Source organism: Calonectris borealis, chromosome W (assembly GCF_964195595.1).
Source record: "Calonectris borealis chromosome W, bCalBor7.hap1.2, whole genome shotgun sequence".
In the NCBI taxonomy this organism is placed as follows: domain Eukaryota; kingdom Metazoa; phylum Chordata; class Aves; order Procellariiformes; family Procellariidae; genus Calonectris; species Calonectris borealis.
This window is the reverse complement of record NC_134351.1, coordinates 29,779,035-29,794,096: the sequence shown is the minus strand read 5'-3', so window position 1 is coordinate 29,794,096 and position 15,062 is coordinate 29,779,035. Positions and strand designations below refer to the sequence as shown.

Below are 15,062 nucleotides of genomic sequence, written 5' to 3'. Positions count from 1 at the left end.
GGCTGAGCAGGGCATTCAGAAGGTTTATGACTTGATAGCTTGAATTGCTTCAGATAGATAGGGAGGAAAATATTCCTTTTTGGAAACAATATGTAAAATAATTTCCTTGTAAGTAGACATTGTCTTTTCAGGCATTCTGCTAATTTCAGAGTGTTAGTTTACTATTTCATGTGAATAAACAAGATTGTCCTAACACAGCTTCAAAATGTTTTAAAGTTTTTATATTTATTTCATTTTGGCTTGTAGTTTGTTGCTGCATACGTTAAAAAACAAAAATGTCATAGGTTTGCAGTAATTTGCAACTAACAATAAACTCAGACATTCAGAAGTCCTTATCTTCAAGTATGTACCATACAAGCATGTAATCAGTCAGTAAGTCTAGTAGCTTGGCTATTCAGTTTCCAGAATTCCTGTGTTTTACTAATACCTTACTTTCAAAATTCCTCTTATACTTATTAATGGACTATACTACTGACTCTTTTCTTTTCCCATGGAAAAATGATCCCATCTTAATTTTCAGAGCTACTGAAGATATTTGAGACAATAGCTCTCCTCATACACTAGAAATCTATTTCATTTATGCTTCATTGCAGTACTGTACTGGTATGGCTAAGGGTGTTTTAGCTTTTATCCACAATGTAATAGTTTTCAGTTCTTTGTGAAAGCTTTATTATTTTGGGTCATGGGATCATGGCAGGATTTTTTCCCCATCAACTAAAATGCATATATTTGTCTCCTCTTATATCTATGTTTATTCAGTCTGCCTATCCTATAAATATGTGTATAAGGTGACAGGTTCCAATAAATTTGTGTTATTGTGGCCTGTCAGTTCTTAATTTATTAATTTCATTTCAATGTTTTAATTGAAACTAGAACATAACAGTGATTTATCCATAGATAGTCTGCTCTTATTGTGATAAACTTTCAGCTCTGTGTTAGAATAAAAAGAGGGAGGCCAAATTTCAAGAGAAACACTAGTAAAGCAAAAGCCCACTATGGTTTACAATAACTTATGTAATTTCTCCTTTGTGCTCTTAGATATGCATTCAAGGTTTTTACTGTCACCATAGCTTTTTGGTGCTATTAGATTAGGGTTGTTTTTTTTTTTTAATTGACAATAGATGCTTATAACAGTTACCTGTAATTTTCTTTAGGAAGGTAAGTATCCTATTTACAAATATTGCCTAGCCACATTGTTTCATGGCTACCTTGCCTAATATGGAAAGCGCTTTAGGTCAACAAATGGATTTTACTGGTTGTTTTGTACAACTTTCAGAGTACTTTCAGTTCTGTACCTGTAGAAGAAAGTCCTCACTTACAGACTGCTGGGAAGGGAGTGTTATTGGCTGATTGTGGTTGTCTCCACTGAATAACTGCATATTTGCTGTGATGTTAGTGATAGTGGCTTTATGACATTTTGTTGAGAGTAATCAGTAAAGTATTAGTGAGTACACTATTTCAGCAAAAGAAAATAGCTAAAAATATATTAATGAATTGACTTGAGGACTGACTTGGGTCATTACCAAATATCCCGTAACCACAGCTACTTTTGTTAATCTTATTTATCTTTACAAGTTGAAGGAAAAAAAGGAATTCCAAGTTAGTTAATGGTTTCAGTCATCGCTATGTCAGAAAGAGGTTTTTAGGTTTCTGGCTGCAAACTTGTTATTGAGAAAGTAATTAAATATTATCATGTACAGGTTTGCATTTTGATTAATAAGTAACTTCGTTGTGGGTTAAGATTGATACCTTTGGCCATTGATCTGGTATAACCTCTAACGGGGCTGTAAACGTAGTTCAGATTTGTTGACACAAACCTTTTATTCAAAGACTTTGTCAAACAACATCTCTGATTTCCTTCTGTTTTTCTTCCCTGGCTTTTTCTTCACAAGTATCACCCCTTGTAATTTTAACAGTCCTGGCTAGAAATGATACATTTTTGTTTGTGTGATATCCATGGCAAGAAGTTGCGAGGGGAATTCAGGCCTTCTCTCCCTTTTGGGTAATTAAAAAGGTTAAAAGCATCTCTCAAGACCTATTCCGTGAGCAAATTAAAAGTTCTTTTTTATCTCTATATTTTTCTCCATTGACTATAAACACATTCCTAGAAAGAGTAGAGAGATTAGGAATTTGCGACACTTGCAGCCAGAATCTGCAAGATATTTAGCACCTTACAGTTCTGTGGAAACCGAAGCAAATAGAGCTTCCAGAGACACTCATCACCTAAATGAGTATGCTTTTACTTTTTCATTACTGGAGTATTATCTATTGAGAAATTATTGCTTCTCATGCTTTCTAATACCTAGGAAAAGGCAATCTTAAGAAAAAAATGCTTTATCATAACCTCTGATTTCTGAGGCATCTGTGCTTACGACTGAAATAGAATCTTTTTATAGATTAAGTAACACATGAAACTTCACATGAGAGTCACTATTCAAATATTATTGAAAACTGACCTATAGAATTGGGCTCAGCTTGCTCAGAATGAACTGATATCAAAAAAATAAAGTCAAAGAGAAAGCAAGTCCTTAGTTAATATCCCTTTTGAAACTTTGGGTCAGGAGAGAGCTAACAGTCCAGTATGTTGTCCCTAGGGCTCAACTATCTGTGTATCATCATGTTATATCTATTCTTCTCTTTCATTAGTGTTGGCAAAATATTCTGTTTCTCAATAACTGGATGGACTATATACAATCAGTTTGCATAACTGAAAGACATCAAAGTCAAGTCTAAAATTGCATAATTTTGTTAAATAGAATGTAGCTGCAAGAAATTGATTTAACCATTGTTTATTTTTTAACAAACCATTACTAGACTACAAAGACACCGACCATGTCTTTGCAGTCAGTTCAGACAGGAACAAGTCTTTTTCAACACTCATCAAGGATAATCCTCTCCACTACTGTTATCATCCCTTATACTGCTAATAATAATCGCTAGTACTGACAGGCCTCTCTAATTTGGAGAAGTTTCCATAGTCCTTGGTCCTACCAGCTTCTTCCCACTCTGCTTTGCCTAGTTGCTGCTGGGCAGGAATTGAATATACAAAAGGATATTTTTGTGAGGATGAGTATTTACCAGAGAAGTAAGATGTTTTGAGATGGGAGGCTGTCTGGAGGGAGAGGGCCTGTTCTGTTAAAGCATCTAAGAGTAAATGTGATAGTTAAGTGTATAAGCTAAGTTTTTGCTTATTGCTGGATGCCACTATATCAGAGAAAGAGGAAATGTGTATCCAGAGGTTACTCTATAGCTAGAGAAGGTATAGCACTGTCAGAGAGAAAGAGGGTAAAGCTAGAACTTCCATTGCAGTAAACCACTGGGGCAAGATGGTATTCCTCTGAGAAACTACAGCATAACTGAGCTACCCACAAAAATAAATAATATATCTTTAAAAATGATGCTATACTCAGAGAAGAAGCTAGCCAGTATCTCTAAAATGCATACTTGCGGTAATCTTAAAAAATGATATACCGGTGAACCTCACCTAAGAACCTAGGGAAATATCTGACATTATCATTAAGGTTATAAACCACAGCAAGAAATGGAACAGGGGAAGTTGCCTGTCAGCTTCTCAAAAAGAAAATGAGCAAGAAAGTCAAATTCATAAGCTGCTTGGAATGGAGGAAGAAGGACATCACCTATTACATAATTGTCATTGTAATTGCTAAATCCATGCCAAACTAATATTAAACATAATTCAAAACTTCATAGAAGTAAAACTTTCATTTTATTTTACATATATCTTAAGTCTACAGAGGTGTCAGCTCATCTTTCTTAAATCCTTTTGAAATGTCTATTTTTGCTGTTGATTTCTCTGAATTCAGTCCTGCCTTTTTTGAAGATTGTTTTATTTTTCCTGAATCTCTTTCTCAACTTTTATTATTTTCTCTTCCCCATTTATTCCTCATTATTCTTTTTTTTTTACACATAAACCATGCTGTGGGAGAGTAGGTGGAAGACAAAATGTGTTTGGAAGAGTGCTAAATGCAGGCAATTTCAGTGTCTTTTCTTTGGAACCAAAAAGAAGGGCTTTTGTAAAGCTGCATTGTACCTCTCTATAGTCTGTTAATTTTCTCTGAAAGAGGTAACAACATAATGGATAAAGGTCTATCAGAAAGTATAACTTATGCAGTCTTTTTATAAGAAAAGCATATTAGGCAAATATAATTAACTTAGGCTGCTGAAAAAGTCAAGGTTTTTCACAAAATCTCTGAAAAGATACTCTAATAGAAATCTGTAAATCCAAGCATAGATACAATTCCTGGCTGTGCTCTTTCTCCAACTGTTTATATTTTTACTTAACTCTGTGGGCTTTAGGAAAAGCATTCCTGATTTTCAAAACTGGACTGAAAGGGCAAGCAGATGCACAAAGTTTTGCTGTGAATGAATAGTTGGTAAATAAACAGAAATAGCGTATGGTCACGTGGCTAGTTATCTAACACCAAAAGAGGTTTATAAAAGGAGCATCAGTGTTGGAACTAGGTGTTGTTCAGCACAATGAGTTGGCAAATAGATGGAGTGAGTCAGCAAAGTGTTTTAGGGAATTCAAGGTGAAAGAGGATTATAGCAATTTCAGTAGGGCACAATAAAACTAGGTAACTGAGCCACAGTGGAAACTAATGTTTAGTAATTACTTGGTGAAGAAGTTGAATGAGAGAGGTATAATATTGTTGCACAATTGTAGATGTACAGAGCTTATTCAGAGTTTTAGAAAGCTGTTGAAGATAAAAGACTTGCTCCGAAGTTTCACTCATCAGCCAATATTTATCAGTCAGCCTCTTATACCATAAGATTTCTGGTACAGACAGATGAAATGTAATTTATACTGCAATTTAAAGTAGTCCATACACTGATGAGCTCTGAATTAGTTGCATCTAGGGCTGGCTGCCTTCAGTGCTGATGCTGAAACCAAAACCCAGGAAAGGTCACATATAGTTTTCACTTTCAGTGAGGACTGTGAAATCAAGCATTGTGTTGAACTTCGATGAAGGATCTGATGAACTCAGCTTGCTTTGTTTCTCTAGGAAACTCCTCCAGTATGATACATCAGTGAAGGATGAATAGTATTTTCCAGATATATTTGTGAGCTCCCAGGTGAGCTATACTAGCATCCACATAGAGGGACAGACACTCCTGCTCTGACACTATACAGTGGACTCTGGAAGGCAGCTAGAATAAGGCTAATAATGTGAGTATCCCAAGATCCTATAGCCATTAAATAAGGTGGAGGTGAAAAGTTAGGCCAATTGCCTCCCTAATGCTGCTGATGAGAACTGCGAGGAGTTGGCTTATCTTGTGCCTCTCTTCCAACTCCAAGCATGACAGGTAGAACTGAATAAAGGATTTTACAGCTCTGGCCTGGTCCTTAATGAGGTCAGGTAAGGCAAGTGGGATTATGGAACAACACAGAGAAAGACAAAGAAACTAATGACAAACACCTGATGGAACAGGTTGGAGAGAGATGAGGGGAAGAGAGAAACAGAGATCACACTGGATCCAAGTGCAAGTTTAGGGTACAGGAGAAGTAGAATTCAGAGAAAGAATTTCACATGACGCTTGTTAACACTATAGCAAATGAATACATGTCACCTTCTCTTACTACCTCCTAATATTGTATTTCAAACCCACCTATGCCAGGCATTGGCAACTAAGGAAAAACCTCACTGTCTTTATTGTCCTCCAAAGAATTATTCTCTCTTTCTTTCCATCTGTGCAATGGAAGCCAAATCACTGTTCTTTCTAAAGTGGCACGGCATGTTTCTAAGTGTTTTGCATATTTTGTAACTTGGTTTGGTTTTTGCATGTACTTTTTGTATGTGTTTTGTATTGCATGAGAAGATCAAGCCCTTAGTTTTTTTAGAAAGTTAAAAAGACAATTTGTGACCTACTTCAGTGGAAGTGTCGCTAGAAAGAATCAAACTGCCTGTCAAAACATTACCTTGCAAATCTGTATATGAAAACATACCTGTTGTTCTCTGTAGACAAGGTAGAACTGATACCATAAGATCAGGTGATACACAATTTGACCTAAACTCATTTCCTGTTGAAAAAAAGCAGTATATTTTTAGTAATCAAAAACCTGAAGAAGTGAATTTATCCTTATCTACTGAAAATTGATTATTAATGCAACTAGTTTAGTGAGATTAATAAATAGTTTAATGATGGAAAGACCAGATAGGCTACTTGATCTGTTCCTCTGGGACATTCAGTTCTGACTTCCAGATAAGCAACCCTGGAAGTTCCCAGGAAACACAAAATGGAATTCAGCACTGTTCGAGGATTGTGACAGCATTTTCACTGAACCAATAAGTAGCAATATTGAAATAATTTCCATACTTGCTGTCAGGAGAGATTTCCCGCATGTCGAAGATTCAGTAATAAATCATATAGCAACACCATATGTTCCACTGCCCATTTACTATAGTGTTTTTATCTTCAGAAGGAGAGATTACACTTTTATTTTCTCTTTTAAGAATTTATTTTAAATGGGATTTGTTTTGAGCAACAATTGAGTCACACTAGGAAACTGCAGGTCTCTTTCTGTATAACGTTGTCTTGTGAAATATCATTTCTGTATCATGTTGTGTTTTTCTGAACTGCCTTCCTTTTTCTGACTAGTTTCTGCAATTAGTAAGGAAATGATAGTGCCACAAAATCTATGCTGAATTTCTAATGACATACAATAAATATCTGCCTTTAACTTGAGTCCAAAATAAAGTGCTAACAATAAATGATATGGAATTTAAATGGATAGATAATTGCTGACATTGAAACCAGTAAAATGTGTTATACCTGGGCACAATTTGATGTATTTTAGTTTTTATCTTTCATAGCATTTCAACAGGAAAAACATTAATTTAAATATATAGGCACATACTTATCCAGAAGTATGCTACTTTCTTCTTGAAGGAGAAAATTTGCCCATTGTTATTTTCCAAGAGCAGTTTTTCAAGAACAACTGCTTATTTAGCTGCCCACTTTTCAGATTTTTCTTGATCAAAATCAAGTAATCAAAATCAAAACAGAAGGCACAGAACTTTTTTTTATTGTGCAATACTGTGAATACTCTAGATGACTAAAAAAAGGAAGAGGTAATTTCATTAATTGTAAAGAACACTGCTTTGCTTCAAACACTCACTTTATGTATTTTTGATATTGTTTGCTTACTAAAATTGTGGATACTTCAGGAAAGGTATTGCTAAATATGATGTATATTTAACTGATATTGTATAGCTTTTTTCACATAAACAACACTGTACAAACATCAGGAACCCCAAAATGACCAGAACTGCACGACCAGCGTATACAGAAGAATCAATTCTGAAGCTTGCTTGTCTTGTGGTCTAATTGTGACCTGGTGTGATGTGTTCAGTTCACTCTCTTAGGAAGCCAACTTGTAGACTATGAGAGTTATATAAATTTCTGATACAAACAGTAGCTATATTATTGCTCAGTCAGGGAGCAGAAAATTAGTTTTGAGCCATTATGTTCCCAAGAGAGCCCAATCTATGTAGTGTCCTTTAGAAAGGGCAGATTGGAGAACCACTATTTAGCTCTAGGATGTTAGGTCTCATAGCATTTTTAAATATCATTATGCCTATGTTTTCCTCAATACAGATGCCATATGACTTAGGATATCATGAGAATGGGGACATCAGAATTCCAGCTTTCCTGATTCCTACATCTGTGCTCTAACCTGTCCTTCCATGTATCACATGAGCAAATGTTTACGTGCTCTGAGTATGCTGGTGGACAAGTATGCAGAGGACCTTAATTACAAGTATGCAGATGACCTTAATTCTTGCTGTTCCTAAGACTCCCTTTTCAACCATATAAAAAAAAATCTGAGCAAATTTACAGTGAGGATAGAGCTTTTCAATCATCAAGTTTGTTCTGCACTACTTTACTGGATGCAGGACATAATTGGTTTCGTTTGCAGCTGCTTCTAATATCATGACATCTCTGCTGGGAATTACAACTGCTGTTCAAGCTCTGTGAAGAGGATTTTCTTCTGCCCAAACAAGAAACAAGTAGCAGAGAAGACTATAAGTATATCAAACTCTACCAGTGCCATTTTGGAGAGGAGACCAGCAAGTGTTTGTGCATATGCGTGGGAAAGGCCCCCAGTGACTTTTAAATACAGATTCAGTGAAAGTTAACCTAAATTAATAAAGTGATCATTTTGAACTCAGACACTGAATACAAGAGTCTGTTAGCACATGACCCCAAGTCTCCTCAAAAATATGTAGGGGGTTTTGGAAAATATGCCAATTCTAAGGTGAGGAGCAAGGCAGGCAACATCTGTGCTTCCTCTTTTCCTATGGAGGTTATAAATTCTACCAAAACTTAAACAATGACTGTTTCAAAATTAGCTCATTTGCAGCATACAGCTGAAATGCATGGTGGTCAGAGGGCAGAAATGTGAGGGAGGGAAGAGCCTCAGCACCAAGAGACGCAAGTGTGATTCTTTTAGTGTTGATATCACTTTTGTCTTACCCTTTCTATTGCATTAGAATCCACTAATCCATGAGTAGCATGCCATTTAAGCATATAATTGCCCTATCTTTATCTATTTTTATGTCAATTTCTAACAGAATAAGCAAGTTACTTTCAGTTTTGAAAACAATTCAAAACTACATTAAATCCAAATAGTATAAGCACAGGAGCCTAAGAAGCAGCAAATATAAATATACATGAGAGACTAAACATTAACTATACAGTGGGATTTTCCTGTTGTATATTTTAGGATAAGACAGTTCATTAATAAAAAGTAAGTTACTACTTGGGAGATAGTGTTTTGTTTTTTATTAATATCAAATCCTGGCTACAAGATTACATTTGGGAGCCAGAAAACCTGTTTAGAAAAAAATAAAGACAAGTTTAAGCAAAGACTTTTTTCCTTATATGACTTCTGGTCTGGCTGCAAGTAGGCTTGCTATCTACTACTAGCTAAGTAGTACTTAACAAGTGTTACAGCCTTTACACTGGTAAGGAGTCAGTCTGCTTACAGAGAATGTGATTCTAGAACTCCCCGAATGCTTCTAGCTCACTGACTTTGTACCTCAGAGAACTTCCTCAGAGCCCTCTCCTGAAGATGAAGTTTCCCAAGACATCAAAGACAATCTAGAGACTCAGTGTCATATGTGGTAATCTCACATCCTACTACCTACACTCTCTTTGCCCCCAGCTTCTCAATATTGTCCCCATTCTTTGCACCATATCTTATGACCACCTGAACAGGCCCAAGAGAAGCAGCAGAGAACAAAGAAATCAAGGAGGACGTTAGGGTAGTACAACTTTCATGAGGATCTTCACACTCAATTTAGGGTGTCTATTCTCTTAGTTTGGATTGCATTATTAGGTGTATTTGTTACCCTGGTGTGGTTTTCCTCCTTTTTAAAATGTTGTCTCTTGCAGTTTCCATTTGCATTGCATTTAAAAGTTTTGTTGATCTGTCAATGTCCCACAAACCAGCATTCATTTACTGCTAACTGGCCCAGACCTTGTATTTAAATAAACCTGTTATTGCATTCTGATTACTGCTTAGTTGGTTTTGTGGATTGTTTTATGTCAAGCCCTAGATCTGTACAAGAATTGACTAGAATGTCTGTAACAAGAAACTGAAATGGATCTTCAGTTGGTCCAATGCAAAAGCATTATGTATTTTGGACAGCACCAAGGTTAAGAAAAACAAAAGCAACTTTCTACCTGCTTTTCTTGGAAACCTTTTTGCATTTTGGAAAATGAGGAAAAACTCCTGCTCCATTACTAATAATGGAATATGGGATTACTATCATATTCTGAGCTACATGTTCCCTGCTTTTGCTACCCTATTTTGTCCCTTGAGGAACAGTAGAGGCACACATCTTTCCTACAGCCTCCTGAACAAGTCCTGCTGTCTGACATCCCACCCTCTCATTGTCCCTCTCCCCCCGCTTCTCCCCCAGAACATCCCATCATTAACAGCAGATGTCATCAAGCTATTCGAAGCCACCGAGGCGAAGGGCTCCAGAGCGGAGGATCGCGCCGGGGGACCCTTCCTAAAGTGGCAAAACCGCGGCAAAAACCGCGAAGGCAAAAGCGCAGGGAGCGAGAGGGTGCCCCAGCCCCCATCCCCTCCCCCGAGCCGGAGGAGTGACCTCCTGACGTGTGGCAGCTCTGACTCAGCGTGGGCGGGGACAGGAGGGACGGCGGCCAAACCCCCTCAGGTACAAGAGCAGCCCCCAGGGAGCGCGAGCGACCCGGAGCGCGGCGCGGCAGTTCGCGCAGGCAGGGTGTGCGGGGAAGGCGAGTGGGCAGGGCGCAGCCCCCCTCCAGGCTCTAGAGGCTAGCTCAACTAGTGGTCATCGCCCTCCCAGAAGAGGACCTAGCCATGGTTTCCACTCGGCCGAAAGCCATCGCCAGAAGGAATGTGGCGACTCAGACGGAGCCCCCATGCAAACATACATCTGTCCAGGTCTCCGGCTGCAGGGAGTGCCTGAGCCTGTCACTTGTACAGGAGGGCAGCAGAGACGACGCCTGTGTGCGCTGTGACCAGGTGGATGATCTGCTCAGCCTGGTGGCAGAGCTGAAAGACGAAGTGGAGAGGTTAAGGAGTATCAGGGAGTGTGAGAAGGAGATTGGTGGAGCCACACCCTACCATCCCTGAGGCAAGGGCAGCAGATGGAGGCTCCACAAGAAGCGGAGGATCCGCTGCCCTCTTGCCACCAGGAAGAAGGAGGGGACCTAAGAGACAGGGGGGAATGGACACAGGTCCCTGCTCGGGGCGCCAGGCGAATCCTCACCCGGCCTCCCTCACCTCAACCTTCCCAGTTGCCCTTACAGAACAGATATGGCGCTCTGGAACTTGAGGGCCAGTGTCGTGGTTTAACCTGGCAGGCAGCCAAATACCACGCAGCCGCTCACTCACTCCCCCCGCCCCCCGCAGCGGGACGGGGAGAGAATCGGAAGGGTAAGAGTGAGAAAAACTCGTGGGTTGAGATAAAGACAGTTTAATAGAACAGAAAAAGGGAAAAAAATAATGATAATGATAAAATATACAAAATGAGTGATGCACAATGCAATCGCTCACCACCCGCGCTGACCGATAACCAAGTAGCGATCGGTACTTCCTGGATCACGCCTACCCTTCATATACTGAGCATGACGTCACATGGTATGGAATACCCCATTAGCCAGCTGGGCTGGCTGTCCTGATTATGTTCCCTCCCATCTTGTGTACCTAGCTCAGTCAGTAGGCATGGGAGCTGTCCTTGGACTAGGAGGGCACTTAGCAACAACTGAAAACATCAGTGTGTTATCAACATTCTCCTCATACTAAATCCAAAACACAGCACTAGGAAGAAATTTAACCCTATGCCAGCCGAAACCAGGACAGTATCCACCCCTTATTCCATACCATTTACGTCGTGCTTAGGTCTCACATCTTTTTTTTAATACATTTCAATTAACCACCACTATCTTTCTTTATATATACACACATATATATATGCATGCACAGATATCATTCCCTTGGTCTATGGACTATCCCTCTAAAATGTCCACTGAGTTCATTTAGTCCATGACTTTGGGCTCCATCTGTTATAACAGTCTTTCAGGGCCGAAGAGATGGTGTGTGGTGTTGGGCTGTTGCATCCTGAAGCCAGTTCTCATTTCGGTACTGCTGCGCTCATCCAGTTCTATCATCATTGCACTTCGCTCGGTTTCATCGGAGTTAGTTCATTCTTCACTAATCTGGGTGACTTTCACTGCTATACCACTGCTATATCATAGAAATAATGATATACAATATCATGTAACAGTTGACATCAAAATTCAGTTCATTGGCTATTTTCACCCAAAATCAAATCCCCTTGAGGTACACACCGGACCTCCCCATCCTTTCACATCACCCACCAAGTGCACCCAGGTCCTTGAGCAAAAGCAATCCCATGGATGGGTTTTCCCTTGCCAGAGGCAGGAGTAACCCAGACTGTCTTCCCCAGCATATTTCTTATGTGCACGACAGGGACTTTATCTCCATCTACAGTACGTAAGAGTCTTGATCGGGCAGGGCCAGCTCGATTGGCAGATCCCCTGGTATTGACTAACCAGATGGCTTTTGCTAAATGTGTGTCCCAATGCTTGAATGTCCCACCACCCATTGCTCTCAGTGTTGTCTTTAGCAGTCCATTGTATCGTTCGATTTTCCCGGAGGCTGGTGCATGGTAGGGGATGTGATATACCCACTCAATGCCATGCTCTTTGGCCCAGGTGTCTATGAGAGTGTTTCGGAAGTGAGTCCCGTTGTCTGACTCAATTCTTTCTGGGGTGCCATGTCGCCACAGGACTTGCTTTTCAAGGCCCAGGATGGTGTTCCGGGCGGTGGCATGGGGCACAGGGTATGTTTCCAGCTACCCGGTGGTTGCTTCCACCATGGTGAGCACATAGCGCTTACCGTGGCGGGTTTGTGGGAGCGTGATATAATCAATCTGCCAGGCCTCCCCATATTTATATTTCAACCATCATCCCCCATACCAAAGAGGCTTTACTCCCTTGGCTTGTTTGATTGCAGCGCACGTTTCACATTCATGGATAACCTGTGCAATAGCGTCCATGGTCAAGTTCACCCCTCGATCACGAGCCCATCTATATGTTGCGTCTCTTCCTTGATGGCCTGAGGCGTCATGGGCCCACCGAGCGATAAATAATTCACCTTTATGTTGCCAGTCCAAATCCACCTCGGCCACTGCAATCTTAGCAGCCTGGTCCACCTGCTGGTTATTTTGATGTTCCTCAGTGGCCCGACTCTTGGGTACGTGAGCATCTACGTGACGTACTTTTACAGTCAGGTTCTCTACCCGGGCAGCAATATCTTGCCACAATGCGGCAGCCCAGATGGGTTTACCTCTGCGCTGCCAGTTGTTCTGCTTCCACTGCTGCAACCACCCCCACAGGGCATTTGCCACCATCCATGAGGCAGTATAGAGATAAAGTACTGGCCATTTTTCTCGTTCGGCAATGTCCAAGGCCAGCTGGATGGCTTTCACCTCTGCAAACTGGCTCGATTCACCTTCTCCTTCAACAGTTTCTGCGTCTTGTTGTATAGGACTCCATACAGCAGCCTTCCACCTCCGATGCTTTCCCACAAGGCGACAGGACCCATCAGTGAACAGGGCATATTGCTTCTCGTTTTCTGGTAGTTTATTATACAGTGGGGCTTCTTCAGCACGCGTCACCTCCTCCTCTGGGGATATTCCGAAATCTTTGCCTTCTGGCCAGTCCGTGATCACCTCCAAGATTCCTGGGCGACTGGGGTTTCCTATTTGGGCTCGTTGTGTGATCAGTGCGACCCACTTACTCCACGTAGCATCGGTTGCATGATGTGTAGAGGGGACCCTCCCTTTGAACATCCAGCCCAGCACCGGCAGTCGGGGTGCCAGGAGGAGCTGTGCTTCAGTACCAACCACTTCCGAAGCAGCTCGAACCCCTTCATATGCTGCCAATATCTCCTTCTCAGTTGGAGTGTAGCGAGCCTCGGATCCTCTGTATCCCCGACTCCAGAACCCTAAGGGTCGACCTCGAGTCTCCCCTGGTGCTTTCTGCCAGAGGCTCCAAGTAGGACCATTCTCCCCGGCTACGGTGTAGAGCACATTCTTCACATCTTGTCCTGCCCGGACTGGCCCAAGGGCTACTGCATGAACTATCTCCTGTTTAATTTGTTCAAAGGCTTGTTGTTGCTCAGGGCCCCATCTGAAGTCGTTCTTCTTCCTGGTCACGTGATAGAGAGGGCTTACAATCAGGCTGTAATCTGGAATATGCATTCTCCAAAAGCCCACAACGCCTAAGAAAGCTTGTGTTTCCTTTTTGCTAGTTGGTGGGGACATGGCTGTTATTTTGTTGATCACATCCGTTGGGATCTGACGACGTCCGTCTTGCCATTTTATTCCTAAAAACTGGATCTCCTGTGCAGGTCCCTTGACCTTACTTTGGTTTATGGCAAAACCGGCTTTCAGAAGGATTTGAATTATTTTCTTCCCTTTCTCAAAAACTTCTTCTGCTGTGTTGCCCCATACGATGATGTCATCAATGTATTGCAGGTGTTCTGGAGCCTCACCCTGTTCCAGTGCGGTGTGGATCAGTCCATGGCAAATGGTAGGGCTGTGTTTCCACCCCTGGGGCAGTCGGTTCCAGGTGTACTGGACCCCCCTCCAAGTGAAAGCAAACTGTGGCCTGCACTCTGCCGCCAAAGGGATTGAGAAGAATGCATTAGCGATGTCAATTGTGGCGTACCACTTGGCTGCCTTTGACTCCAGTTCGTATTGAAGTTCTAGCATGTCCGGCATGGCAGCCCTCAGTGGCGGCGTCACTTCGTTCAGGCCACGGTAGTCTACTTTAGTCTCCACTCTCCATTGGACTTTCGCACTGGCCATATGGGACTGTTGAAGGGTGAGCGAGTATTGCTGATCACTCCTTGGCTCTCCAGTCGACGAATCAGCTTCTGGATGGGAATCAGGGAGTCTCGGTTGGTGCGATATTGTCGCCGGTGCACTGTTGTGGTAGCGATTGGTACCTGTTGTTCTTCAACCCTCAGCAACCCCACAACAGAAGGGTCCTCTGAGAGACCAGGCAAGGTGGACAGCTGTTTAATTTCCTCCGTCTCCAAGGCAGCTATACCAAAAGCCCACCAGTACCCTTTTGGGTCCTTGAAATACCCTCTCCTGAGGTAGTCTATGCCAAGGATGCACGGAGCCTCTGGGCCAGTCACAATGGGGTGCTTCTGCCACTCCTTCCCGGTTAGGCTCACTTTGGCCTCCAATACAGTTAACTCTTGGGATCCCCCTGTCACTCCAGAAATACAAATGGGTTCTGCCCCTTTATAGCTTGATGGCATTAGGGTACGCTGTGCACCAGTGTCTACGAGAGCCTTATACTCCTGTGGGTCTGATGTGCCAGACCATCGAATCCACACAGTCCAGTAAACCCGGTTGTCCCTTTCCTCCACCTGGCCGGAGGCAGGGCCCCTCTAGTCCTGGTCATAGTATCTGCTTCTCACTTCTTGCAAATGTGAGTCAAGAATTCCT

The 15,062-nt window shown here is 41.6% G+C and overlaps 1 protein-coding gene across 1 annotated transcript in view; it reads left to right on the top strand.

The window, feature by feature from the left end:
• LOC142075098 (proprotein convertase subtilisin/kexin type 5-like) overlaps positions 1-15,062 on the top strand; it is a 307,009-nt gene that overhangs the window by 55,552 nt on the left and 236,395 nt on the right. The gene's annotated exons all lie outside the window — the stretch shown is intronic.